At 37.9% G+C, this 27,653-nt stretch overlaps 1 long non-coding RNA gene across 1 annotated transcript in view; it reads left to right on the top strand.

The window, feature by feature from the left end:
- Positions 1–809: 809 nt before the first annotated feature.
- The window catches only part of LOC148225559 (uncharacterized), a 33,703-nt gene continuing 6,859 nt past the window's right edge, over positions 810–27,653 (top strand). Inside the window, exons 1-2 of the long non-coding RNA XR_015808342.1 lie at positions 810–19,909; positions 26,047–26,178. This is a non-coding gene — a long non-coding RNA (uncharacterized LOC148225559). The remainder of the gene's footprint in view (positions 19,910–26,046; positions 26,179–27,653) is intronic.

Here is a 27,653-nt window from a genome sequence, read left to right on the forward strand (position 1 = left end):
CCGGGGCTGCCATCGCCGCCCGGCTCGCACAGCCCGGCTCGCCCGCGCCTTCGGGCACACACCGCGCGGCAGCGTGCGCGGCCCCCGGGGATGCGCAGCCGGATTGCTCTGCGCGGGGACATTAATTACAGGCCGGGCGCCGCGGGCACGGCGGAGCGGCGGGCACAGCCCTGCTCCCCGTGAGCGCAGCTGAGGGTGCTGCTTGCCGCGGCGGGCGGGGGTCGGGGCCCGGCGGTGCCGCGGGCGGGCGGTGGCTCCCAGCGGGCCGGGCTGGGCCGGGCCGGGCCGGGCCGGGCCAGGAGAGGAGCGGGGGCGGTGCGGCCGCGGCTCCGCCAGGAAGAGCGCTGGCGCCACCTGCCGGCCGCGCTGCCGCGCCGCTCCGCGGGGGCGGGGGAGCTGGGAGGGGGGAGCGGGACCGGCTGGGGGAGCTGGGGGAGCTGGGGGGGGGGGGGGGCGGGTGGGGGAGCGGGACCGGCTGGAGGTGCTGAGGGGGGTAGAGGGTCCGGCTGGAGGAGCTGACAGAAGGGGGTCCGGCTGGGGGAGCGGGAGACTGCGGGACCGGCACTGCCCGGGGCTTGCGGGAATCGAACGGCGATGGGGCTGCGCTCCTGGCCGCCCAACCACCGCGCAAACTGCGCGGGGCGGCGGTTCCCTCCGTGGAGGGGGCGCGCAGGCACCGCCCGCGGTGCGGAGGCGTGCGGAGATGCGCGCGTGGGTGGGTGCGGGGGTGTTGTCCCAGGTGTGCAGGGGTGGAGGGTGCATTTCTGCGTGTGTCGGGCCCCGCAGTGCGTGCGTGGGAGGTTTGTCTTGGGGGCGGAGTGTGTGTTTGGGTGCGCTGTGCCTGCGAGTGCGCTTGCACGTGTGAGTGTCTGTGTGCGCTCGTATGTGCTGCCGTGTTGGATGTGATGTGAGCGCACGTGTGGTGTGTGATTGTGCGTGTGCCCGCGTGTGCAAGTGCCGGTGTGTGTGCACACGTGTTTTGTGCATATGTATGTGCACACTTCTGTGTTTGTGTGTGTGTATGGTTTCTTTTCAGTGCCTCTGTGCACCTGCCTATTTTGTGCATGTGTATTTGTGCAAACGTGTTATTACACGGCGGCATGTGTGTCTCTGACATGTCTTGCATGCGTGTGCTCATGTGTTTGTTCACACAACCGTTCGTTCATACACGTTTGTGTATAAGCTTTTGTGTGGATGTGCATATGGTTCATGAGCTCTGTAAATGAACAGTGAAGTGTCGATGGACATGGGTGTGTGAGCTGGGAAATTTTGGCAGCCAGTCACAAAGCATGGATCTTTACAAGCGTGTCCACAGAGGGATTTGCATTTCCCTGTGTTGAAGTGGGTGGGGGTGTGTCTTATACGCATAGAGTGCATTTGTGGAAACATGTGTCCTGGTTAGGAACTTTGTGAGCTGAGACTTTCTGTATAGGTGTAGATGCATGTATGAACTGGTATGACCACATATTTTTATATATACGATATATGTAGTAGTACCTCAACAGCATAGATAATAGTATTGAAGAAATCTGGAAAGGTAATGATTCACCCTTTACTTCCAAAACACAGTGTGAAAGAGGTTTGCATGTCTGCAATTCTGCTCCCATGTATTAGGGTGAGCAGTATATGCATTTCTTCCACTTGTACTTAAAGCCAAACCCTCTTTCAGTGAGGCCAGCAGCAATTCAGAGGGTGGTTCTGCATATGGCTGGCTGAACTTGCCTCTACAGCTCTAAGGCATGAGGAAAGAACACCTTCAGCTGCAAGTGCTGACACTAACCAGCCCCATTGGATCCATACATGTTTGTTGACTGGAGAAGCAAAGGCATATATTTCATAGCCTTGTGTATCATCCACAGCCTTCTCTTGCAGACACATAAGTCTTGAAGTCTGACTGCTGTAACTGAAACTTGGTAGGCTTGTTTGTTTCCTGTGCAGTGACACAAGAATGTGATCACACGTGTGTTGTGTTGGTGTTAAGGGCAGTGTCATGTTAGGATCAGTTATGAAAAAATTTCATTTAAAAATTGCAAAATTTTTAAAACCAAGGTCTTTATTTTACCTAAAGTGACATAGGTGAAAATCACTCTGTTCTAAACCTGTCAACTATATTTATTAATTACGGAATCTCTCTTTACTATATACGTGTATTTGCATTTATGCATGTAACTGGAATCCATTTTTTCCAGAGAAATTAAAAACTGGGGACCTGTTCTTTCAGAACAGCATAGATGACCACACCTTGAGTATTCATATTTTGGGGTGTGTGTCCTTGGAATAAAACTCTGCCTTTATTCCCCCAAGAACATTTTCTGGTTCTGGAATTCATAATCCCTTGGGATAATTCTTTATCGGTCGTAAAGGATAAGAAATAGATACTGAAGATACAGACTTATTATTTCTAATTCATGCACTGCATTTCTCAGTACTTCAACACCTAACTTAGATAGAGGTCTTATTTTAATGTCATTAGAAGTCATGTCTGTTTGACATCCAACGAGACTTATGCCGTAAGTTATCTGTGTTACTTCTGAAAAGGAAAATTTGGTTCCTCAGTTAGATGAACCAAATGAACATGAACAAAGAAATGCGTACAGTTAAAAAATGGACCAAAGATTTTTTTGTGGTGAAATTCCTACTAATTTTCAATGACCCTTAGGTTTCAAATTAATTTAGATGCATTTTAAAAATAGCACTTCAGCTACTAAGGCAAATGTTAGGCACATTTGGTAGTATTAATGCTAGAGATGGACTGGAATTTCTTTCTAGTTCGCCCCCCTATCCCAACCCTCCAATACTGTGACATTGCATTTTTCTTCTGATAGATTTAGTTGTTCAGTACTGGTCTCCCATACTCTTGTGTGATTCTGGGTTCAAGTTGTAAATTATGCTGTATGTTTCATATTGATAATGTGTCCTGCTCCTCCATCTTAGTTACCTTCCCTTCCCTTCTTTACCTCTTCCTTCTTGTGCTCTTTTACTCTTTTCTTCCTCCCTTTGTGTTTTCTCTTCCTCCATTCTTTTTCACCCTTTTTTTTTTTTTTTCCCTCTTTCTCTTCTCTCCTTTCTCACTTTTGGCATGGTCAAGCTTATTGATCATTTGGGTATCAGTCAAGGATGAAAGTGACTTGGCAAGGACCATTAAGTCAATCACTATGATTAAATACTCCCAAGAATTTTAAAATGTGCTGAAATCAGAAATGGGCAGATACTTAACTGTCTGACCTGTCAGGCACATGAATATCAGCACTGCTAGTGGAAAACTTGTATCAGAGCCCTGACAGGCTGTGATGCCTTAGTTACACTATCTGTAAACAAGCACTCTTACCTCTGAATCTCCAAGAAACAAATACACCAAAATAGGTATACGGAATAATGTGTTACTATTGGTATTCACATTTTCCACGTTCACAGTTCCCTCTTCCCTTTGCCAAGGCAGATCAAATTTAAGTTTGATAATTACATTACGCATTCCTCCTACATTTTCAGCTGCATTTGTTATTCTTCATTCACTGTCATATACTTTTGTGTAAGGTAGCTGTATTTTGTTAAATAGCTCCTACATTTTGCTTCCAGGTAACTTCACTCTAATTGTGGATAGACTGATTGCTTTGCTTTAAAAAATGCAATGGGGTCTTCTGTGACAAGTAATGCTATGAGTAATGTGGTGCACAATGCTTGCAAGCACAGACAGCATATGTAGGCATGTGTAAACCACATAGGCAGTGATATTTAAAAATGAGTATTTGACTTGGGATACAAAGCTCATTCACTCATATCATATAATTTTGAAAGTCGGGATCGAATGCAGAATATTGTGTAGTCCCAAAACTTAGTCCATGTGGTTATAAGCTTTGGTATGATTGTTGGTCCGAACTCTGACGCAGAACCCAGACTGCATGTTTATCAATGAGACCTAACATTCTTGAAAACAGTAGGAGAGTATTACAAATACACTGTAAACTTTCATTTCCTCACTAAGGCTTCTGAAAATGTGTTTGAGTCCTTCAGGGGAGGTCACAAAGAGGAGGAGACCGTTGTGCTACCTCCACTTCACTCAGACTAGAATAATTTTACTGCATGAAACAGATAATGAATTTTTGATAGAAAAGAGTGCCTAGAGATCATTCCACAAATATTGGGATATCACATACAGGATACAGTCATAGTGTGAAGATTAAGTATCCTACAATCCAAACAATGAAAAGATGCATTAAAACAAATATAGTGGTGAAGACAGTTGGAGGGGAAAGTACCATATTATTCCTCTTGACTGCTTAAGCTTTCAGAAGTAAGGTTCTAAGCTGCCTCTAATACAAAATATCTCTGTTCAAGAAAACTAAATAGCAGCAATATTCAAGATTACCCACTACAGTCCTGACTTAGAGTATTTCCTTCAGATGCACTCTGCACCAGGAGATGGGGTTCATATGTTTCAGTATCACAATTAGCTGTGATTTTGTTAGCTTCATGTTAAATGTTCCTTGTATTCTGCTAGAGGCCACATGAAATGGCCTCTGGGCCAGATATGAAATCTGTTTGGAGACAAGAGAGAGAATGCAGCTCTCTTTTGATTTAGATGTTGTACCAAATAACACTTAGTTCTCAAGTGGAATCCAAAGAATTAGTTTTGTTCTACTGCTACACGATTTTTCTTATTTTAGTGACAAAATTTATTGTATCAGTCATGATCAGTTAAGATGATGTTGGAGTGTAGTTGTGTTTGTCTGAGATTTAGACAACTGACATTCTCAGCAAAAGCTGTCACTACTGTAATGTTCTGCCATCTCTTGTCAGCGGAGTTTGATGATTTGGGAATCCTATAGGGTATGTAAAAGCAGAAGTGTCTGAGTTCTTTACACAGGCAGAATGACTTTTTACATAGCAAATGCAGTGCAATTTTCTTTGGCAGAATTTACCTCTTTATCCCCCTGTCTTTACTAATAGAGTGGCTTCTGTTCAGATACCTATTCGAACACTAGCTGTATTACCCCTTAGCTTCAGTAATTTAGGGCTTTCAGTCCGTGACCAAAAATACCAATGTTTATTCTGCCCAATGCACTGTTTTTGTGGAGATAGAAAGTAAAAGAGAGTATAACAACGTGATAGCTCCCACTTGAATGTGATACAGCATTGTGCAGTGGAATATTTTCAAGGGACGCTTGAATGGTGAAAGTTTAGAAAATACGTTTGATATGTTCGTTGCACCAAATAAAATTATTTAGTATTTACTTCAAGACAGATTATCACCTTGAGTTCTGTATACTATGGATGTAAAAAAGAGAGTTTCCATAATAGGAAATTATTGCACACAGTGTGAGTAGAACAAAAGAGAAGGTAAATATTGCAGGGAAAATAGTGTCCTGGGAAATTCTATGCTTTGTCACTAATGTAATAAGCAAAAGGGAATTATCCAGAATTGCATCAAGTATTATCCTTCTGTCATAATAACACTACTACAGTATGTAGAGGAAAAGAAATCAGGAAAGGGTAGTGAGGTGCTGAAACAGGAAGAAAAAAAAATTGTTTATTTAGTGGATTTTGTAGGTAATAAAGTTGGTGAACTGGTGGGAGGATGTTAAACTGTCCTTCCAAATACCACTTTTCTGTTTGCACTGGATTGAGATATAGTTAAGGTATATTAAACATGTCAGTTATTTACTGTAATTCGGTAATAATGAAATGTAGTGTATGTACAATCATTCTTCATTGATCAAATTTGAAATTCATTTCACTGGTGAGTAGATTTTCTCAGTAAATTTCTATTTGTTAGCCAGTGGGGTGAAAAGAATTGTTTATACAAAAAATTTTTCTTTCAGGTTTTGCTTTCATTACTTCTGTGACTTTTTTCTGTATTATCTGTTGTAATGTTTTCAAGGTCTTTGTATGATTCTTTAAGTTTCAGGGAAGATAAGCACTGTAGTTATAAAACTATTCATTATTCTTGATAATACTTTCAGAAGTTAGGGATATAAATATTCTGGCATATGCCAGAGAAAAGAAACAAATCTAGAACAAATGTAGTAGGCCGCTGGTTTCTCTGTTATTCTTCATGAAGGATTCTCCATGGCTTGAACCAGAATTCTGTGCATGGAGCTGTACATAAACTAAGCCCATAAAATATTGGTAACCCTGACTCTAATTTCAGACTAAAAATTACATAAAGAGCATCTATAAGTAATTTGTAGTGGAAGGAAGACGGGCATTCTGTCTACCTGCCATATATTATTTAATAAACACTTAAGAATATAAAGACTGTTTACATTACAGACAATTGATAACCTGATTTAGAGACAGATTTCTGTACACACAGCTAACAAATACTGATGGCTTTTAGATGCCATATGCTGAGGTTATAAAGTTTAGTTTAGGAAATTTTGGTAGCAAATGTTTGTAATTACTAATCTTGAAGAAAAGCCATGCAAAACCGGAATTTAAGGATATCTGATAAACAGCTAAGATTTAATTTCGATTCACAACTGCATTATTAATTTGTCACTATGTTCAAGGTAGCCTAGTAAACTATTTCAGACTTTTCTTATTATCTAATGTTAGACATTGATCAGAAGCTGGGGTAGGGTCAAAGAAAGTGTGTGGGAAAAAATATTGGACTAGTATCAAGCTATTTTGTTTCAGCTAGATACTTGGTATGCATGAACATAGCTAGACCCTTTTGCTATCTATTTCTCTGAGCTCCATTCTAAAATGATTTATAATGTTTGAATCCCTTCCCCTTTTTAGCTGAGTGCAGTATTACAGCACAGAATATATTGGTGCTGATTTTAAATAGCGCTTCACAACCAGCTCTGTCTCTTGCTTCGCTCTCTATATGGGCATTGTGTCACTTGGAGAATGATGAGCTAAAAGTAATGAGTGTGGATGTGATGATGCTATAATTTTTTGTGCAACTTGAAATGCAGATCTGGACTGACCTGTGTTAAGGGATGTGATGAAAAGCTCACCTTCCCCCACAGGGAGGAGCATGAGGACAGGAGCCCTTGCCCTGAGCTCCTCAGGGCTGTCCTGGGAGAGCATCAGCCCCAGTGAGACACAGCACCACAAATCCCTGGGGGTCATCCTCCAGGACAGCACACAGGCTGAGGGGTCCCTGCCCTGGGGGACAGTGCTCATTATACATTATCATTATACAGGGAAAGAGCATCCTGGGATGGTGGAAGATTTGCTATAGAACGTTTAGAGGAGGAACCAAAGCTGGGCAGATGAAGGGATCAAGCCAGTTTGGGTGGGAACAAATGTGCAAAAATGGAGAGAGAAGAAGATAGAGCAGCCTGTTGACAGTTTGCTGATTGGTAATCTAGTCTGTGTTTCAGATGGTGGACTATGCTTTTCAGTCCTATACAGCTATGGTTTATGTAGTTTGATGCACTTGAGTACCCTGCTTTTTACCTATTTATTGGTTTCATTAGTAGCAAAATTTGTTGACATGATATGTGCACTAGTTTTGATTCTATAACTGTTCTGTAATTAGTGCTTTTTACATAAAAATATGGAATGTATTATATTACCCATTCTTATGAATGAACTATTGTTTTAAGTCCTCCAAATTCAGTTATTAAAAGCAAAAGTTATTAAAAATAAAGTACGTCAATAAAGTATAGTATTAATATATAGAGGTACTAATTTTTTATTTTCCATACTGATGTATTTTTACTACTTTAAGATTTCCAATTTCCCACTAAAGTGTTAGCTACAGTTCTGAAAGAATAATCAGTTACGTTTTTTATTTCTGGCATATTGTCTATCCATATATGTGTTTGTCATTATTATAGAAACAAAGAAAAATAAGACTGTAGTGTATTGTCTTGCTGAATGTACAACTATATGCATCTCAGTCTATTCATCTTTTTAAGAAAATAGTTTCATTTATAAGCAAGTAGTTTTTTGGCTGAAATTCCAATAGCCTCTGGTAGGAGTATTTTAGAGCTCTAATAAATGGTATACAAATATTTTATACTAAATGAGAAAAAGGATTTGCACTAGAAACATTGAAGGGCTACAAGTAATGAAAATAATGAGATCCTTAAATATTGAATATATTGAAAAATTGACAATTAACTCAGGTGACTGTAAAAGATTCTTTAGTAGCTCTACCATCATTAAATGGAGAAAGTTAAATTTTAATGTAAATATTTCAGTGTTATTTCAAGAAAATATATTGGAAACAATGTTATATATTTGAAAGATTGCTCAATTAATTTGGTTTAATCACATTCATGTCTAGAATCAGTTGGAGAATAAATAGCAAACTGCAAAATATACCATAGGAACATTATAATTTTTCAGTATTAGTATAATAAAGCAAGCAGGTGGTGTAGAAGACCAACTTGCCTGAACAGAGAACTCCTCTTGGAGATCCAGAGGAAAAAGAAATGGTATGATCTCTGTAAACAAGGTTAGGCTTCACAGGGAGATTATAGAGATGTAGTTCACAGACACAGGGAGAAAAAAGGGCAAAGCTCTATTACAGTTGAAACTGGCCAGTGTTATGTCTGAAATCAAAAGAGACATTTTGAAATAATAGCAAGAGAAGTCTAAGGAAAATGTTTGATTGATACTTGATTGTTGCTTGATAAATAAGGATGAAGAAAAGGTTGGAGGCATTCATGTTGGGTACTTTTTGCATCAGTCTTTAATAATACTGGCAAGCCCTTGGGCTACTTGGTCCTCTGAGTTAGAGGACAACAGCTACAGAAGCAGTGACTTTCCACTGGTGGACACTGAAGTCTTAAGGGAGCATTTGTATCAGTGGAATGTCCGTAAGCGCATGAGCCTGATGGGATTTGACCCAGAGTACTGAAGGTGTGGATGTTATGGAAGCACCCCTCTTGATCTTTTACCAAAAGTCTTGAAAGTTTTGTGAGGTCACTGCTGACTGAAACCTGTCCAGTGTTACTCCAGTCTACAAAAAGGGTGTGAGGGAAGACCCAGGGAACTGCAGACATGGAAGTCTAACCTCACGTCCTGGAAATATTATGGAGAAGATTAAACTGGTGGTATTGAAAGTCATTTAAAGAACAATGCAATCATCAGGCACAGTAAACTTGGATTTACAAAGAGAAAGTCCTACCTTATTTAGTATCTTTCTGATTAAGGTCACCCACACAGTGGGTTAAGGGAAAGCAGTGGAAGTAGTTTTTCTGGATTTCAGTGAGGTTTTTTGATATTATCCCTCACAACATCTTTCTCAAAGATGTGTTCACCTGTAGGATGAGCAAATTCTAAAGTGAACTGAATAAGAACTGGCTGAACAGGTTGCAGTGAGTGGGGCTACATCTGGCTCTACCAAGTGTCCCTCAGGCTTCCAATCTAGGGCCAGTTCTGCTCAATATATTTACCAGTGATCCAGATACAGGATTTGAATACACCCTTAGTAAGTTTGCTGCTGTTATCAAATTGGGAGGTGTCACTGATGTATGTGAGGTGCCATTGACTCATGTGAGACCCACATCATTACATATAGAATTTAGGGGAAATAGAGTGAATATAAAACGGAAAAAAATATAAGTGATAAGAAAATACTTCTTGAATACAGTGAAAAAGTTGGAACTCTGTAATGACTGTTTAGTGAGATTTTTATACTTACTAGGACTAGACACATGTTTCTATTCTCTTAAGTGAATTAATCGTCTAATACTTATTCATGAGCCTTTCTGAAGAGGGCAAAGCATGTTTTTTTCCTTTGATCAGTGTCCATACTTTCTAGGTAGTCTGTCTCATATGCTGTGCATCCAGTCTGACTCCCAAATCCTGGCAAGCTGTCTACTCCTGAGATTTTTGCTAAGCAGAATTTCTTCCAGGCGTCCTTTGGAATAAATGACTCATCTGTGTTTCTTAAAGAAATTGTTTAAGAACCAAGGTCCGTGAGAGAATTCTAGGCTGATAATCCTCATAATAAAATAATTTCCCTTTGGATGAGAATCAGGTGTGTAAACTATTGATGTATTTTTTCATCATTCCATAATTGCTAATTTTGGCAACTCTCTAGTCAGAGGACTGGCTGTTGTGCATCTGATTATTGAATGCCCACATCTCTTTGTGCATTTTTCCTGGAGCAAGGACTTTGAGTTTAGGGTTTAAATAAGTTATCTTGGTGCCAGATACCTTGTAGCCAAAGCAGAGGCCCATGTCAGTGAGAAACTGTAAGTGCTGTAATCTGTATTAATTTGCCTTGAACTCAAGTGTAAGGGTGCTAAAATAAGCTAAAATAAGGCATTAATATTATGTATTGGTTAGTGCTGTGATGGCAGAACTGTTCATTGAGGACTGTGATCGTCAAAGGGACAAAAGTGTGTTGTTGCATACAGAATGATTTAGGAATACTCAAAAAGCATGAGCTACAAAATGAGAAAAAAACCCCAATATAAACAGTTTTAGAAGCAGTTGAGAGCCTTCTTTTCCTTAGGAGAACCAAATACCTAGAAACATTAGATATAGTGAAAATATAAAGAAAAAGTAAAATTAATGCCCTTCAGTTATAAATTCTCTCATCAAAGTCTCTTGGTTTAAACCATCTTAATCTTAGCAACTGAGAAACAATAACTACCATAGCCAACAGTGTCATCCTGAAATCCTGGATATTATATACTCATAATAAATTATATACATATGAATGAGTACCATATTAATGCTACTGACTGACAGTTTTGTATATGGTGTGGTGATTGGAATGTGGAAAAACTAATTAGCATAAAATGTGTTGTTATTAAAATTTAGTAACATTTGGGTTTAAAGCTTAAAACTGGCCTGGTTTGTCAGTCTTCTAAACCCTACGAAGCATTCTCTTAATTAACTAAAAAATAGATACACATACATATATTTTATATGTGCTCATACATATATAGACAGATACTTGTTCAATTGCAATGACCTAAAAGTTGAAAATTGAAGCACTAATATTAGAGAAAGAGCACTGTGTTTTGTCTTTCAGCCAGCTCATCTTCTGCAGATATTGTTTCCACCTCTGGATCCCCCGGGTCTCAGTTTGTACTCTCTCTTGTTTTCTCACCCAGACTCTTCATTGCTGCTGTCGCCTCTTCTCCAGCTAAGGACCCGGAAATTCTTTTTTGCATTCATTGCATTCATTGAAGCAGCAGCTGTTCAGCTTGTGGATACTTGCTTACTCAGAAGGACACTCTTCTTGTCCCATTCTTAGTGCTGAGTTTTCTATTCTTACCAGTCTTCAGAGAATCCTGGATCCATAATTTAATAATTTCTAAAATGAGGGGTTTATTAACAGAACCATTGAACATGACAGCTTTCATAGCATCTCACTGCACAAAGTGTTTGAAAATTAGATTAAATGGACCTCTGATCTTCTGCATCAGATGCTGTGTTCCTGTGAAAAAGATATGAGTCAAACAGATGAAAAAAATGTTGCTTTGTATTTTTAATGAATCGGTGTAAAAGTCGTCTAAAGCAAATCAAACAAAACTAGCATGCCTAATGCAAAGGTAGTAAAAGTGAAAATGTTTTGCAAGTTTTGAGTTGTTAAAATCTGTGGATTCCAGGGCCAGGGTTTCTTCTCAATTGCTGAAGCCCTCTCAGATACAGCCTAGGAACCCAGGGGTCTCTCCATCCCGCTTCCATGGCTGCTGCTGCTGCTGTTCTGTCTGCAGATCTGGCAGCTAGCGAGGCTGAGCCTGTGTCCCAGAGAGCCCACACACACTCTGACACACACACAAAGGACTCAAACATTTCCTAAGAAATTACACACACGCACACGCGTTCAGGATTAAATTCCCTGGGGAAAGATGAACTCAGTCAGGTCTCTCTAGCTGCTGGTATATTTATCTGTGGACATTGTGACCTACAGCCCCTTCTCTGTTTGCTGCCACTCCTGTGGTGTGCAGCACTGATACAAAGGATAGAGAATGAGAGAACATCAACAAACAAGATAAGAAAAAATTTAATAAATTCATGTGAGGAAAATAAGGGGTCTGAATAGCAGAAAAAGTTGTTACAGTCCTCACCAGAGTACATAGTCTTCTGCTAATATATATTTTTCCTAGAAAAGACTGAAGGTGAGATTTAATTCCAGTGGAGGGTTTTGGTTTGTTAATTATTTTCTCTCTTGATTTGACCCCCTTTTGCCTTTGAGCAAGGAATTAATTAACTTCACTATCATTATGGAGACGGCATTGATGTTCTATTAGGGATGCAGTGTAGGGTATATCTATTCTGTGTTTCAGCTTAGGTCAACAGATAGTAATCATGGAATGGCTCTGCATCACTTTGTATATTGAAGAATGATTGTTTCGTGCTGTTGTATCTTTCCACAATGATTTCTCGCTGTCCAGTTTGGAGCTGGAACAGCTTTTAGCCCATTAATGAATCCATGCAAAGCCCTTTGTGTCTGTTTGTGATGCTCAGTGAAAAGTAGGAAAACCACAAGAAAAATGCAGAATTTGCTGTTCTGGGTTAGCAGGGGAAAGAAGAACCAAAGACACACATTTTCAGTTAGTTTTGGATTGGTTGCAAACATTATCAGCGATATGTTTCTGAAAGTTCTATGGGTGTGAATCTAGCAATTCTGATGCTTGGTTTAGCAGGAAATTGAAAGGTAAAGTCAAATTGAAATGGATCATAAACCCCTCAGTGGATTTGAAGTAGATGATGTTACGTGCATAAATACTAGGGCCTGTGGAGTCTAATTATCAACAGATCTTTTTACTTCCATACTTGGAAAAAAAAAAAAGAAGTAAGAAGAAAGGGGAAACTTTAAATGAGTATCATTTAAATTATTAAAGGCTGACAAATGAAATTAGCTCACTGGGTAAATTAATTGCTTTAAATTTTATTTTATTTTTAGTGTCTTTGTATACTTGCTCTAAGCATAGAAGAAACCCACTTTCTATTACTATCACAATGCATCTTTTCATCAACACTAAATTACCTTCAAATGGTTTAAAGAAAAAGAAGGAAGAAAAGAGGAAGGCTTTCACAAGGGACTTAAAAAACGTATTCTGCTTTAAGAGCCTAAGCCAACATTGTAAACCTTAGAGTTACACATCTTTTTTCCTCTAATGTAAGACTGATGCTCATTAGGGAGAGTTTCCTAAACCAGCAAAATAATAAAAACATTTATATGTAATAAAAGTCAGATTATCCAGTACTTGCAACCCCTAAGTATAGATTTTGATAGGAGATGGCAACTATGCAATAATTTACCTGAGCATATGTCTAAGAAATAAAGCCACAGAAACAATTATTTCCATGTCATGAGCAGGGTCTACTCAAATGTATTATAGGCACAGACTGAGATTTCAGCCAACTTTTCTGAAGTAAGTTATGATGTTCAATGGCCTTAAAACAGAGTTGAAATTTTCACACAGTTTTGTGTCCACAGTTCTGTGTACCATAGCTAAAAATGAAAGGATTTTTCTTTTTTGGGGGGAGAGGTTTTCAGAAAAAAAAAAACAACTGGCCAAAATGTATACAGAAAATTAAAAATGTATTAGTAAGTTTTGCTCAAACCTTTGATATCACAGAATTTCTACACTGTGTTGCATAACTAGTATATTTTATATAAAGGAGTCTATTACTATTCTATACAAAGTTATTCTTCGGTGATTAATAGAAACTGCTAGTACTCTGGTGTTTTTAATTTTCTCTCATAATTGGCAGACTTTTCAGTATGAGTTGATACTCATAAGCTTTCTTTTGACATAGGAACATGTTTTTCCTGTAATATTCACATATTGAGATTATAAAAACCTAGATGCTCCATATTCAACTGCAGTTGCTACTTAGTGCAGGGTTTCCAAGCATACAAAGAAATGTACATTCTTAATTTAAGATTGTATCATACTAATTTAGTTAAGATAGTTTGCTAGATAATTAGCATAAATCATTATGCTTCCAGCAGAGTCAAAGAAGGTAGATTTTAACTAGCTGGTCTTTTTCATAATATATTTAATGGTGTTAAAAAAAATAAGTATGCTGACGATACAAAACTAGGAGGAGCTGTTGACTCCCTCAAAGGCAAAGAGACCTCAACAAATTAGAGGACTGGGCAATCACCAACCATGAGAAATTTGGGCAAATGCTGGATTCTGCACCTGTGATGGGGCAACGCTGGATGTATAGACAGACCGAGGAATGAGAGGCTGGAGAGCAGCACTAGGGAAAGGGATCTGGGGATCCTGCTCAGTGGCAACTTGACCATGAGCCAGCAGTGCCCTGGCAGCCAGGAGGGCCAACCCTGTCCTGGGAGCATCAGGCACAGCATGGCCAGCCAGGCAGGGCAGGGGATTGTCCTGCTCTGCTCTGATCTGGGTGGCCTCACCTTGAGTGCTGGGGGCAGTTTTGGGTATATAAGAAAGGTGTTAAGGTGTTAGAGAGCATCCAAAGGAAGGCAGCAAAGATCATGAAGAGCCCTGAGAGCCACATGAGGAGTGACTGAGGTCACTTGGTCTGTTCAGCCTGGAGGAGACCAAGACCTCAGAGGATTTGGCAGCTTCCTCACAAGGGGAAGAAAAGAAGCAAACATCAATCTCTTCTCTCTGGTGAGCAGTGCTAATACCCAAGGAAATGGCATGATGCTCTATCTGGGGAGATTAGTTTGAATATTAGAAAATGTTCATCTTCCAGAGGGTGGTTGGGCACTGGAACAGGCACCTCAGGTCATGGCACCAAGCCTACCAAAGTTTATGAACCTTTCTTTCATGCTGTGTTGACTTCTGAACCTGTGTGTATCCCAACTTCTTAAACTCGGGAATACTGAATGCCACAAAGTTCATGTCATACTGCAATTTCTTATTGCCCTAGGCATTTTTGAATTATAAAAGTTTTGTTTCACTGTGGTGTAGAGTGTGATTTTTCTTTAAAATTTCCTGTCTAACACATCTATCCAGTACAAAGACAGTATGTGCCAAAAAAAGAGCAAGTGTTGCTGAATCTTTTTCTGTATATTGGGCTCCACAGGGGACTGTGAATGTGCATTTTTTCTTCCATAACTACACAAAGACAGAAGTAGAACTCAAATAAAATGGTCAAAAGTGTGTTTCACCTGCTGCCTCTGGCTTGATGATAGGTGTGTTTCTCACTAGTTTTGTCCTCAGAGGCTGTCACAGAAAACAGAATTTCAGCATGATTTATTACTGCTTGACGAAACACTGAAAAATTGATGAAGGAAATACAAGCACAAATACAATTTGTGTTCATATAGTGTTCTTACTATAAATATTGTTAATGCTAGTAGAAATGCAATTAGAAAAAGTATTCTGAACACTTTCAGTACAATGTGAAAATAGCATTAAGAAATATTTGCAAAGGGATATTATAAACCAGCAGTCATTCCCTATTGTGCTGTTTTTGGCTGGGATAGAGTTAATTTTCTTTATGGTAGCTTGTGTGGGGCTGTGTTTTTGGGTTCATGTTGACAGGAATGCTTCCATCCTTGCTGAAATTATGTTGTACATGTGCCTATCTCTGATCTTGTCTCCTGGGTGGGATCTGCACTGCAAATACCTCTGCTCCTGGGAAGACACCTCATACCTAAGTCTTAGATTGTCATGCATTATATAGCATAACCTATTCTATTCTGTTCTATGTTATTCCATCCTATCCTATTCCCTGAGCTCACCATGAGTCAAATGATGAAGACACTATTAATTGTATGAAATGACAGGGTTTTTTCAGGTCCAAAAACACTTTCAAGGACACATATCACAAAGATTACAAGTGGAAACTTTTACTGTGTTTTAGTTTTTAATTTTATTTTTATCTTACTTTTCTGAATCTGTTTCAGGGCTGATGTTCATTAGCATTAACACAAGGTGATGTAGCCAAGAGCAGGCTGATTCATTCTTCAGTTTCGCTTGGAAAAAATATTTCTTGCAGTCTGAAAAAGGCAAGTCACAGAGCAACAAAATGCAGCAGGAGCAAGACAAGACCAATTGGTCCTGTTTCCCAAAAAGTGGAAACGTGAAGAATGATGACCAGGGCTGACCACAGTGAGACTGAAGAGATGTGTGGCTCTCTGGGGTGTTTTTGAAGGTATGACACATACTGGTGACAAGCCTACTTTTTGCCTTCAAAAACTTGCTCCGCTGTGTGTCTCGGCCAGTGATGCATGAGAAGCGCTGTCACGCCTGCCCCGTGCTTGTACTGCATGCAGAGAGAGCTGAAAAGTGGCAGCTCCTGATGGTGCAGCAAGCCTGGAGCCCATCCAAGCACAGACTGTTTTGCATAAGAACACCTGGGAAATGGAGCTGAAGGAAGTGCAGAGCTTGCTCCCACTACAAAAGGCTGAGATACAGCTTCCTTTTTGTCTCATGGATACCATGAAATCCAGGTTATGAAGTAGACAAGGAAACCTATTTCTTGAACTATAGTTTTGTGCAATCTAAATTCAGAAGACCTGAGCAAGAGCTTCACTGTTTCCTACATTTCATAACATCACGTCATGAAAGTGGAACCTGAGATGTGTTAAGGATACCATCACCCATCAGTAGCCTGCCAGAGTCCAGTTCCATATGGCCATGAGCCGCGGATCCAGCCCTCCACTGGCTGGGTGAGCACCCAATGTGTGGGTGGACTCTGAAAATGCCACTGCTGATGTCAATCTAGTCACTTTAAAAATGGGTGTTTCCTCCCAGGAAAGAAAATAAACACAGCTGACATTAGTGAACTTCCATTTGGAAGTTTAATTGGGAAAAGTGCCAAATCAGCCCAAACACTGAAAAATCTACAACAAATCAACAGTGGTGGTCAGTGTGATCTAGTTAGTGAGAATGTTATTTATTCTCCAGAAGTGTGCATAAAGTTCGCTAAATTTTAAAGAAATTCTGCAGGCATTTGGTGAAGAGTAAGGTTCTCATTGATAATACTGATGTGGGTGAGGAGGTTGCTGGCAAGATGATCACCTGACACTGAAAGGTATCTCCCTCTCTGTAAGAGTTCCTATGCACTTTTAAAAAAGGACAGAAGATTTTGTTTTTTATATGCCCACTTGGAACCACTTGAGAACCTTGATGTGATGAAATTCGCTGGTGATATTTTTCAGATACAAAGAACTTTTTTGTTTCTTTTTCATCCAGTTAGTAAATAAAACAATCTTCTAGCACATATATGGTTTTCAAAACAGATTCAAGAAGTGGAGAAAGCAATCAAATTATGTCTATTCAGTTTAAAAAATCTCAACATTTTGATGCAAGCTGAGTGTGACGAGATGGGCCCTTGCATGTGTCCAAACACAGATCTGATATGTCAGCAGGTACAGCAAGGCTAGAGGTTAATTCCCTTGCCATGAGTGGCCACTATCCAGAGGGCTTTGAGAACAAAGACTGTCTTTTAGCAGCAAGGATGTCAAACAACTTGGAATTTATGAGCTAAAACGTACGCTTTGAAAATGAAGTCCTATCCAGTGTATTTTAGGAACGTGTTTTGCTCTCTGCAGAGGACCATACAAGGCAAATTGATTCTGACACAGTGCATCCTGAAACAGTTGCAGCTGTACTAATTGCATTCCCATACTATAGGGAATGCAATCCCATACACTGCACCCCACAATAAAAAAGGATAGTAAGGTACTTGAACACATCCAAAAGAGGGTTGCTAAGCTTGTGGAGGGGCCAGAAAGCACGTCTTCTGGAAGAGACACTGGGTTTGCCTGGCTTGTAGAGGACAAGGCTGAAAGGTGACCTGGTTGCTCTCTACAGCATCCTTAGGAAGGGGAGAGGGAGATGCTGAGCTCTTCCCTTTGGTACCCAGTGACAGGACACCTGGGAATATTTCAGAGGAGCTCCAGGGCAGGTTCAGATGAAACAGTATTAATAATTCAGGAATGTCTTCATTGTCGCTGAGCAGTGCTTACACAGCACCAAAGCCTTTTCTGCTTCAAGGAGGCTGGGGGTGCACAAGAAGATGGGAGGAGATACAGACAGGACAGCTGGCTCCAAATGACCAAAAGGGTGTTCCATAACATACAGCATCACGCTCAGCATATGAAGCTGAGGAAAGAAGGAGGGGTGGGACATTCAGAGTGATGGCATTTGTCTTACCAAGTCACTGTTACTCATGATGGAGCCCTGCTTTCCTGGGGATGGCTGAACGTCTGCTTTCCCATGGGAAGTGGTGAATTAATTCCTTGCTTTCCTTGGCTTTTGTGTATGGCCTTTGCTATACCTCTTAAACTGTCTTTATCTTAGTCTATGAGCTTTCTCACTTTTATCCTTCCAATTATCTCCCCCATCCCGCCATGGAGGGAGCAGTTGTGTGGGACTAAATTGCCATTTGTGGTTAAACCACAACACCTAACAAAGTTTTCAGTAAAGCATATTTTAAATTCTTAAATTGCTCTTAAATTTTCATGTAACAGTGTTAGCTATATAGATTTTTATGTTTCAGCAAGTGCCTAAAAATATTAGGTTTTACTACAATCAATATTTTTTGGAACAATTTATCTGCTGTAACACAACCTGATTGATCTTACTCAATAGGCTAAGTTCACAGTTTAGGATTCAGATGATATCTTACGTAAGAATAGTAACTGTGGGTAATATTGCTAATTGAGTACACACAAATATGTTTCAGAAGAACATACCTTTGTGGTAGAAAGCAAAGTGAGTTCAATAGGGTTTTCTTTAAGTATATGTTTAATGATACATCTTTGCTCTGTTCTTGAAGAGAAATTGGTTGATATGTTCCTTTGACAGAAGTAATGACTGAGAATTCAGAGAAATCTACTAATTTTCAGAGGCAGAGTAGTTTGTGATTCCATTGACTTTTAATTAAAAATAAACATAATATTATATTAGGTAATGAATGCCAGCAGAGTGTGAGCTTTTGCAGAGTTTAAGGAACAACATCTAAAATATTAAAGAGGCTCCTATTCATGGTCATTGAAATTGTATAATTGTCTTTATAAGGTTAAACTAAGGAACAATGTAATAGAATACAGACATATTTGTTCTGAGACCTGTCGTAAAATAAAGAATTATTGCAGGGGTTAAAGGTAAAATATTACGGAGCTAAAGGTAAAATGTCTGTCTTTTGCAATAGTTGTGCTTTTTAGACAGATTGCAGTTACAGCAATGATCTAATGAAATGTGTGAATTTCTTGAAGGAGATGGAACAATGTTGAAAAACTCTCCCAGAGAATCTCAGAGAGCCACATAATCAAATCAATATTTTTGTTCTTTTTTTTTCCTAGTGGGATGGATTCCACCTGCTGATGCTAAAGTGTTTATAATAACTAGGCATTTTAGAGCTCTTTCATCATTAATACCCTGAGGGAAGAATCATCCTCACTCTTTTCCTAAAAATATCACTTACTAAACAGACCAGAATTATTGCTAGAATGGAACCAGAATTCCATCCTGAAGCTTTCAGATTAACAATGTAGGCTTTTTAATGAGATTTAACAGCTAATTACATTAATTCATTGAAACATGCCTACAAAACTGTAAGTTCTGTAATGCAAAAAGGGCTGCTTCCACAAGCAGGTGAGTAGGTCAACCTATTAAGGCATCTGTGTGTACACACATAAATACATAGCTGTAGGTATTATATATATCCTTGAGAGAAGACATTTATGCATGATCCATGTGATCATTCATCATAAATTACTTAGGTACAATTTTTTTTTTTTTTTTCTTTATTTGTACCTGCTTCATTTTAGCACACTGTAACAAGAATGCAAGATATATCTTTTTTTTAAAAAAAAATACATAGTACCCCATATTATAGCATGCCATCTAAAATGCAGAGCAATATCTCCTTTCTCATCACCTATTATTATGACTTGAGTAGTTTACTTTGTCATCATCTTTCTCATATGAGTAAATAAATTATCTTTGTCTTGCAGAATACGGAGTGAATTTTGCTTGACACAGTATATGAAGTCCATAAACTGAAAGCAGAGAAAATTACACAAACATTATTTAAGGTCATATGCTTAATATCTTTCTGTTATTGTGAATTATGTTGTTCATCTTATGATTGTACCTAAAGGCCTCATCAAAATCATAGAAATGTTCTTTGTGTTAAAACAGAGTGGGAAAACTCCCCGTTGGGTGCAATTGGAGAATATAAATCAAAGAAATGGTTGCTAAACTTTAGGAAACTTTAATCATTTTGTAGGCTGATAAAGACTTTGTTTAACTTTTAGAGTTCAGTAGAGAGGTAAGGATGTCATAGAGCTGCTCAGGGTTAGTTAACAGGATCAAAAGAAAAGCCAAAGGAAAATTTTTTGGAGAGTGAAAATAGCAAAGACCACAAAAAAGCAGAAAGCAGAAATAGAAAACCATTGCATAGTACAGAACAATCCTGACATTCGCTTTCCCTTTTAGAATGGATTTTCCCATGTTATACACATGAAATTAATTAATTTCAGGTCCAAATCTGGTAAGTAAATTGCCAGTTCTGAGCTAATAAAAACATTATTATCTCCAATTATGATTACAGTTTTTAGGATCTTATTTAAACACTAAAATATTTTATTTCTTTTGTATCTTCAGTAACACCCTGTGACTTTACAAATGCAGGAGATAGAGAATATGTTGGGCAGATAACATACTTGCTTTGATTTGATAATTTTTTTTTATATACTTTCATATTTGGAAAGTGTTTAAAAAGATGTAACATCTAAGTTCCCAAGGCCTTTAAGTGCAAAGTATTTATTCAATGAGAAATTTCATCTAGGTGCTCAAAGATTCCCTGTTGCAAAGATGATGGCTTTTTGTTGCTCAAGTTTAAAATATGAATCACTCATCAAAAATGTGGAATATAAAGTGATTCTTTAAATTAATTTGAAGATGCTTTTCGAATTTTTTTTTACATCCACTTGATTTATTTTTCTGACTCAGATAAACTTCTAAGTGACTTCTTCTCTTTCTCTGGAGAGTACAAACGCAGAGACTGACGAAGTTAGAGAAAAGAAAATATTAATTAGCATACCGAATATGGGCAGCCCAGCCAAATGTGTATTTCTAGGAGTGCATCTTCTATGGATCAATATATTTTATCTGGAAATAATTCTAGATGGATACCTAATGAAATTATCCTCTGGGCTCATAGTAATGCTAGCTGAAGCATGACAGAATGCTTGTAAGGAGTCCATAGATTACATTCTTAAATGTTATCAGACATGAATCGTAGAACCACTAATATGACTTTTTATCAAATGCCTGTTTCTTTTTATTAAGGTTTGTTTAATTAAACAAGTTTACCTCCTAATACCTTGCTTTTATTTTCAAAAGTTCCTGAATATGATGCAAATGTCACTGAAATATTTTCAGTCTTTAAATGAAACTGAGATATATCTGATTTCACTGCACACATTCAACATATGAAACTAATCAACTGATTGCTTACTTTTCTTCTTGCATCTGTAATTTGTCTAGGTCAAGTGTTGTTTGATATTGGATACACTAAATTGTACACAAGTATATGCATACATTCATATAAAAGGAGACACCTACTTCATAAAAAATCAAGAGGAACATTAACTTTTCTTTCTGGAGAACCACGAAACTCGCTGAATAAGGATCTCTTCAACCCTTATATTATCTATTTCTTTTATGCTGGAATATGTTTAATTCAAAAGCACTCTTAAAGACTGTGGAAATAAATCTCATTTCTCTTTTCTTGAAGCCTTGCTTAGCCAGATCCTAGAGAGTAGTTTATGAAATCAGTAGACCAACCTGCATAAAAAATAGTATAATAAATTATTATTTGTTTAAAATACTTTAAAACTATCCAATAACTTTCAAATTAAAAGAAGATCTTCTAGTCCATGAGGATATGATCCATACAGCTAATAAGTCTGATGCAACACATTATAATTGTAGGGAAAACCTTTAAATAAGTAACTTATTTTTCAGAAATCCAGGCAGCAGTACTGTAATTAGAGGTCCAGAAGCTCTAAGGGTATTAAAAATTTAAGCATGGAATCCGCTACCTTTGCAGTGTCTGTTTGCTAGCAGCCTGTTCTGTCAACTGAATCAATATTCAGACTCTGTATAAAGACTTTTATGTATGCCTATAATTTTATTTTTATCAAAGTTAATAGTTCTATTTAAAAAAAGTTTGCTAAGGTAAAGAGAATAAATTGTTATGTGCAGAGAAAAAAACCCACTCCTGTAATCTATGTTTGAGGATTATTTGGTTAAATAGTCCGATTTCACTGAATGTCTTTTCTTTCATCTTTCTGCTGAACAGTTCAGATGAGCAAATTCATATTCCACATAATATTAATTAATTATTCCCTGATCATTGTTATTGCTTCGTCTTTGGGTAGTTTGGCTAATCCCTTTGTTATGTGTATAAGGATTATGTGAATAACCGAAACTTTTAAGGAAGGTTATTAATTTTTGGAAAAAATATAGCATTTAAAAATGAAAAATAACTAAACACCACACTCCTATGGACATTAATATTAGGATTCTTTTTCTTTACTACAACCTCTCAATTGATAAATTTGTGAAATACTAAAACATTACAGGACTTTTAAATACACAGAAAGAAATAAAATATTTGAGATGGCTTTTTTGTTGTTTAGAAAATATTATCTTTTATGTTTCATTTTAATTTATTACAGAATAATGTCTTCCAAGCATAAAACTTGATATTTGTGCAAGATATATTGTACTAAAGATTCTATTTACACTTAATGATTTTTTTTTTTCCTGAAGCATCTGTGTTTTGGAGAAACCCCAAGTAAAATTTCTTTCATAACCTGTTCTTCAGAATATGTAAATTGTTTTCATTTAACAGGACTACGAGTGTTCCAGTATTGTAGTTGTTCTCTACAAAATTTACAAAATGGTGAATTCTGTCATCTGCTAAGTAGCATTTGTGTTGTACTGAGTAATCTTGTTCAACTCAATAGGGCACGTAAGTATGTGCTCAGCTTTCTGCTGAAATGACTTTATATCATGAATGTAAATGAAATCAACTTATTTTAATGGCATTAGGGATAGACAATTCACTACTTTCTAATTATTCAGAAATAATTTCAACCCATAATTCTCAATTTCTGAAAAAATACATTCCTTTAATATCACATAGTTTGTGCCTTACTTGTGGGTCATCAATCTCTCTGTAGAATCTTTAGAGGTCTGTTATCTAGTAGTAGTAGTCTAGTAGTTAACACAAAGACGTATGATGACAATATTTAGATGTGCAGATATTTTATATAGTCTCACATTTATTTTGCCACAGTCCTTGAAAATATTACAGGATTTTATAAGGGGGAGAGCTAACATTTTTTGATTGCTTCATTCAGCAATTTAACTTAAAATTTTTAACACCCCAGTGGTTTACAAGATTCTTTCTCTAGTGACACTTGTCTTACATAAGTCTCGACACTGGAAGACAAGGCAGTTTTCCAAACCATCAATTTGTTTTCAAGAATCTAGGCTTTCTTTTGAATAATTTACTTTGTTTATTATAAAACAAATCATCTACATGCTACATCCAGTATCTAAAGTATAAAATAATCTAAATTTAAAATATTCAGTAGAACTCTGAAAGCTCTCAAGTTGATAAAGTGGCACTCTAATACTACAGATTTTTTAATTGGTCATTGTCCAGAGCAGTGGAAAAACATAACTTATATTTAGCTAACTCTTTATCGTGAAGACATTGATGTTAGATTTCATTACATCTCAATACAGAAAGAAAACTTGTTATCTACATGTTGTACACTTGTTTTCCTCTAGGAGCATAGGTTTAATGTCTCACATCACGCTTTCTTCAATATGTGCCAGGGTACACTTTATTAAATAGATGAAAACTTACTGAGCTGTATGTAAGTATTCATTGTACAATGGAAAAAAATGTAACATGGCATTAATGCATTCAGCCCATTGCTATCATCCTGAGAGGAGACATAGTCATAATAAAAATAGGATGCTAAGTGAGTATTAACAAGACCTTTAACTGCCTGGAAAAGCTGGCTGAAGGAGAGAACAACAGTTGTTCTTTCATTACAGTCTTCAGACAATTTCAGTTCTCTGAACTCATACATTTCTTGATTATCATTAGAATCACATTTTTATGTTCATTCTACCATCTTCAGTTTACTATAGAAACTCCTATTTTAGTCTATGGAATCTCACAAAGAAATGAAGATATTCAAGTTGAAGGAATTTCATGGTATGCAACTCAGGAGCAATGTAATATTGCAAGTCCATATTCTGACTCCATTGTCTATATAGGCAATTTAGGAATAAATATGTGATTATTCTGATGATTGCAATATCCTGGACTAAAAATAAAATTAGACTAGAAAATGTTAATATTTTTAAGAGAAACATGGCAAACTTAAAAGTAAATTGGTATGCCTAGACTGATTAATATCTGTGTTATTTTTATTATTATGGAATCTGAAAATTTATATTGGATTTACCAGATGCAAATGGTAAAAGTAATGGAAGATATATTTTCATATAATTTCACCAGTAACTACATTTATAATCTGCTTTTATAGCAGAATATAAAAAGATTCTGTTTATTCCAAAAGTAGGAAACTAGGAAAAAATGAAGACAGGAAAAAAGTAAATTGTGTGGTCATATTCCTGTATTTGTTGAAAATCTTGCTTTTCACAAATATATTGGAAAAACTATTCATAGATGTCTATCTTTGCTATTGAACTGGGAAGCTGTGTTTAGACTGATGTTTATAGTCACTATTAAGTAACAACTCAAAAGTATGTATTGGTGATTGTACTGGTTTTAAAAACTCACTGAAGAAAAGCTAAGACTGCTCGAGCCCCACCCCTGGGGGGAACCAAAGAAAACAAGACCGCGAGAGTTTAAAAATGTTAGAGTCACAATTTTACGGAAGCAAAACTCACAAACAATACAGAGAAAAATGGTTTCCTTACAAAACCAGCAAAGGCGAAATTCCACCTGGCCCCTCACCTCTCAGGCAAAACCAGAATTGCCATGTGGCAGGGAGGTCGAAGGAGGCTGCTCTGTCTGAAGGGATTTTCTGTGCCAGGTGCTGGTGTCAGGACAGGGCAGCAGTGGCAGTGGCAGTGTAGGCAGGGCTCCCCCAACACCTCGGGGGCTGAAAGTGATTTCCTTCACTGAAGCTGATGCTATTGTAGACATTACATGTATCACAAGGCAGTCTTCAAAGAAACTGCAAATAATGTATAAATATCTGAATGTTCAGAAAATTCTGGTGAGTTTTTGATTTTGTGTTTTGGGTTTTTTTATCTGCTAGAGAGAAGTATAAAAGAAATCATAGCTTGAAATTATAAAATCTAGCAAAATTAGAAATAAATGGTATATATTTTGATGAAGGGAAGATGCAATTAAATCAAGTAGAAAATGGTGTGGAGCCCCAGTCCTCTCTTAGAAAGTTTATTTGAAAGAGTCTTGAGGTCCCTGAGGTGTGTACATGGAAGAAATGCAACAACATTCTGAGAAGGTTAAAAACCTAAACTTTACTGGCAAACTACAGAAGATCAGGAGTTTGGCAAAACTTCAAAAAACCCCATTCAATCAAAATGAAGTATTTCACTGAGAACAGACTTAGCAAACTCTACTCATGCAACATTAAATTTCCCATATTTCAAGAAGAGGGAATAAATAAGAAAAGAAAGAGAGGAAAAGAAAGAGGGAAAAGCAAGATATAGCTAGTGTCTTGGTGTGTTTTCAGCAGCCATAAAATCCAAGGGCAATAGGGATGCACCCATGTGTGTGTCAGGGCAATGAGTTTTATCTGCTCTGGCCTCTTGTTGCCAGCCCCGCTCAGGTGGGGCTGCAGGGCTGGGTGGGGGCACTGCTTCCCGTGTGCCAGGTGTGCCAGCAGCTGACACCTGTTCTGGGCTGGACTAGGGGCTCCAGGGGGATGGGGTGTGGAGCTGTGCATGTCCTACTTCCAGAGAATTTGCACTGCTTCCCCCTCCCCCCACACTTCAGTTATTTAGAGACCGAAATAATTTTCTCCAGTCTCTCACAAATGGCAAAGCTTCCTCTTTCTGACTCTTTGAATAAAGACTTGATTTTTTTTTTAAAGAGATGATTTATCGTTATGCAATCACTGAGATCAATAAAAATTACCTTTTACAGAAGTCAAGCTGATAGTCTAAGAGCTTTATCTGGATCAATCCAGACTGAATTACAGCCTTCCAACAAGTCAGCAGACAGATGCTATATCACTGCAATGGGCTATGTGTCATCTTAACCTTGCCAAAAGATAAGGTAAAATTTATACCCCCATGAAATTACTTTAAACTAATGCATTTTACCTCAGAAGTTAGGGTGAGCTCAGTGTGCATATATGAGCTATTGTAACTCACCTCATGAACACCGAGTTGTAAAGCTGCTGTAAATCGTGAGCTTTTGATTGTGTGCCCCTGTGCTTCCATGAACAGGAAATACTCCACACGTAAAAGCTTTTACAGATTGGCCCTCCCTGGGTAGTAGCATTTTTATGAGACATGTGGTGGATCTGTAATTCTGATGAGAATAAGTAATTTTTAAAATAGGAACACAAATGAGGAAAAAATTCTCAACTGAAAGCATTGTCAAATGTTGGAAGAGGCAGCCCAGGGAAGGGGTTGAACCACCACCCCTAGAAGTATTTAAAGTGTAGATGTGGGGTTTAAGGACATGGTTTAGAGGTGGACTTGGAGTACTTGTCTACATAAATGGTTGGACTCAGTGATCTTAGAGGTCTTTTCCAACCTAAGCAATTCTATGATATTATAATTCTAAGTGCAAATGAAAGGTCTGTATTCAAATAGTTACAGGATCAGTTTTTGTGAAAATCATGTGATTCATAGATGCTAATAATCTATACATTTGATACAATTCGATACTTTTATATCTTTGATAAAATATTTCTATTTTAAGTCTACTGTCTACTCCTAGTGAACTTCTAGAAAATAATCTTTCTCTTACAAGATTACCTCAAGTGTAACCAAAATTAATGAAAAGGTTTGATCAAAAAGGTCTTGAAATTCAAGAATACTACAAGGTGCTAAAATGAAAATATTTTCCAACAGTGAAAAACGTTTAAGAGTTCAAAACTATAAGCTAAACCAACTATTTATATTACCACAGATAGATGTTTACAAATTCAGGCTGAACAGATGACCTGTTAGAAGATAAAGATTCTATTTACATTTACACTGGCTGATAACACTGCATGAAGTAACAAGTTTTTTTTAAAATAAATTAAAGAATGTTTACATTGTTCATAAACAAAACGTTGCCTGAAGAGTTCTACAGCGTGTGCCTGTACATTTGTTCCTGCAAATTAGAATTTGAAAATAATAAAAAAAAATTATATTATCTCTACTTTTCTCAAGCTATACAGTGATTCATCAAATGCTTTTCAGAAGAAGCTGTTATTCTCATAACTGGCTTCTGTGTCACCCTTTCTTGTTGAACAAAGACAACAACCTTCCTACTCTCTCTTAGATGTGCTTCTTCCAAAACAAGGCTGAAACACCTACCAGTATGTCTGTGTGAGAGGCTAAAAGCAGTGACACCTGCTCTGCACATAAACATCAGTCCTCACAGCACTCACTGCAGTATCAGCTGAAGCTGTGCAGTTTTATGTAACCCATTTTCTTATTTGCCATATGGCCAACAAACTTGAATGAAAACAGGTTCTTATCTGCTTATTGTCTCTACTTGAATTAATAATCTTGTGTTTGTGATATCTCAAA

Source organism: Sturnus vulgaris, chromosome 1 (assembly GCF_052056855.1).
Source record: "Sturnus vulgaris isolate bStuVul1 chromosome 1, bStuVul1.hap1, whole genome shotgun sequence".
In the NCBI taxonomy this organism is placed as follows: domain Eukaryota; kingdom Metazoa; phylum Chordata; class Aves; order Passeriformes; family Sturnidae; genus Sturnus; species Sturnus vulgaris.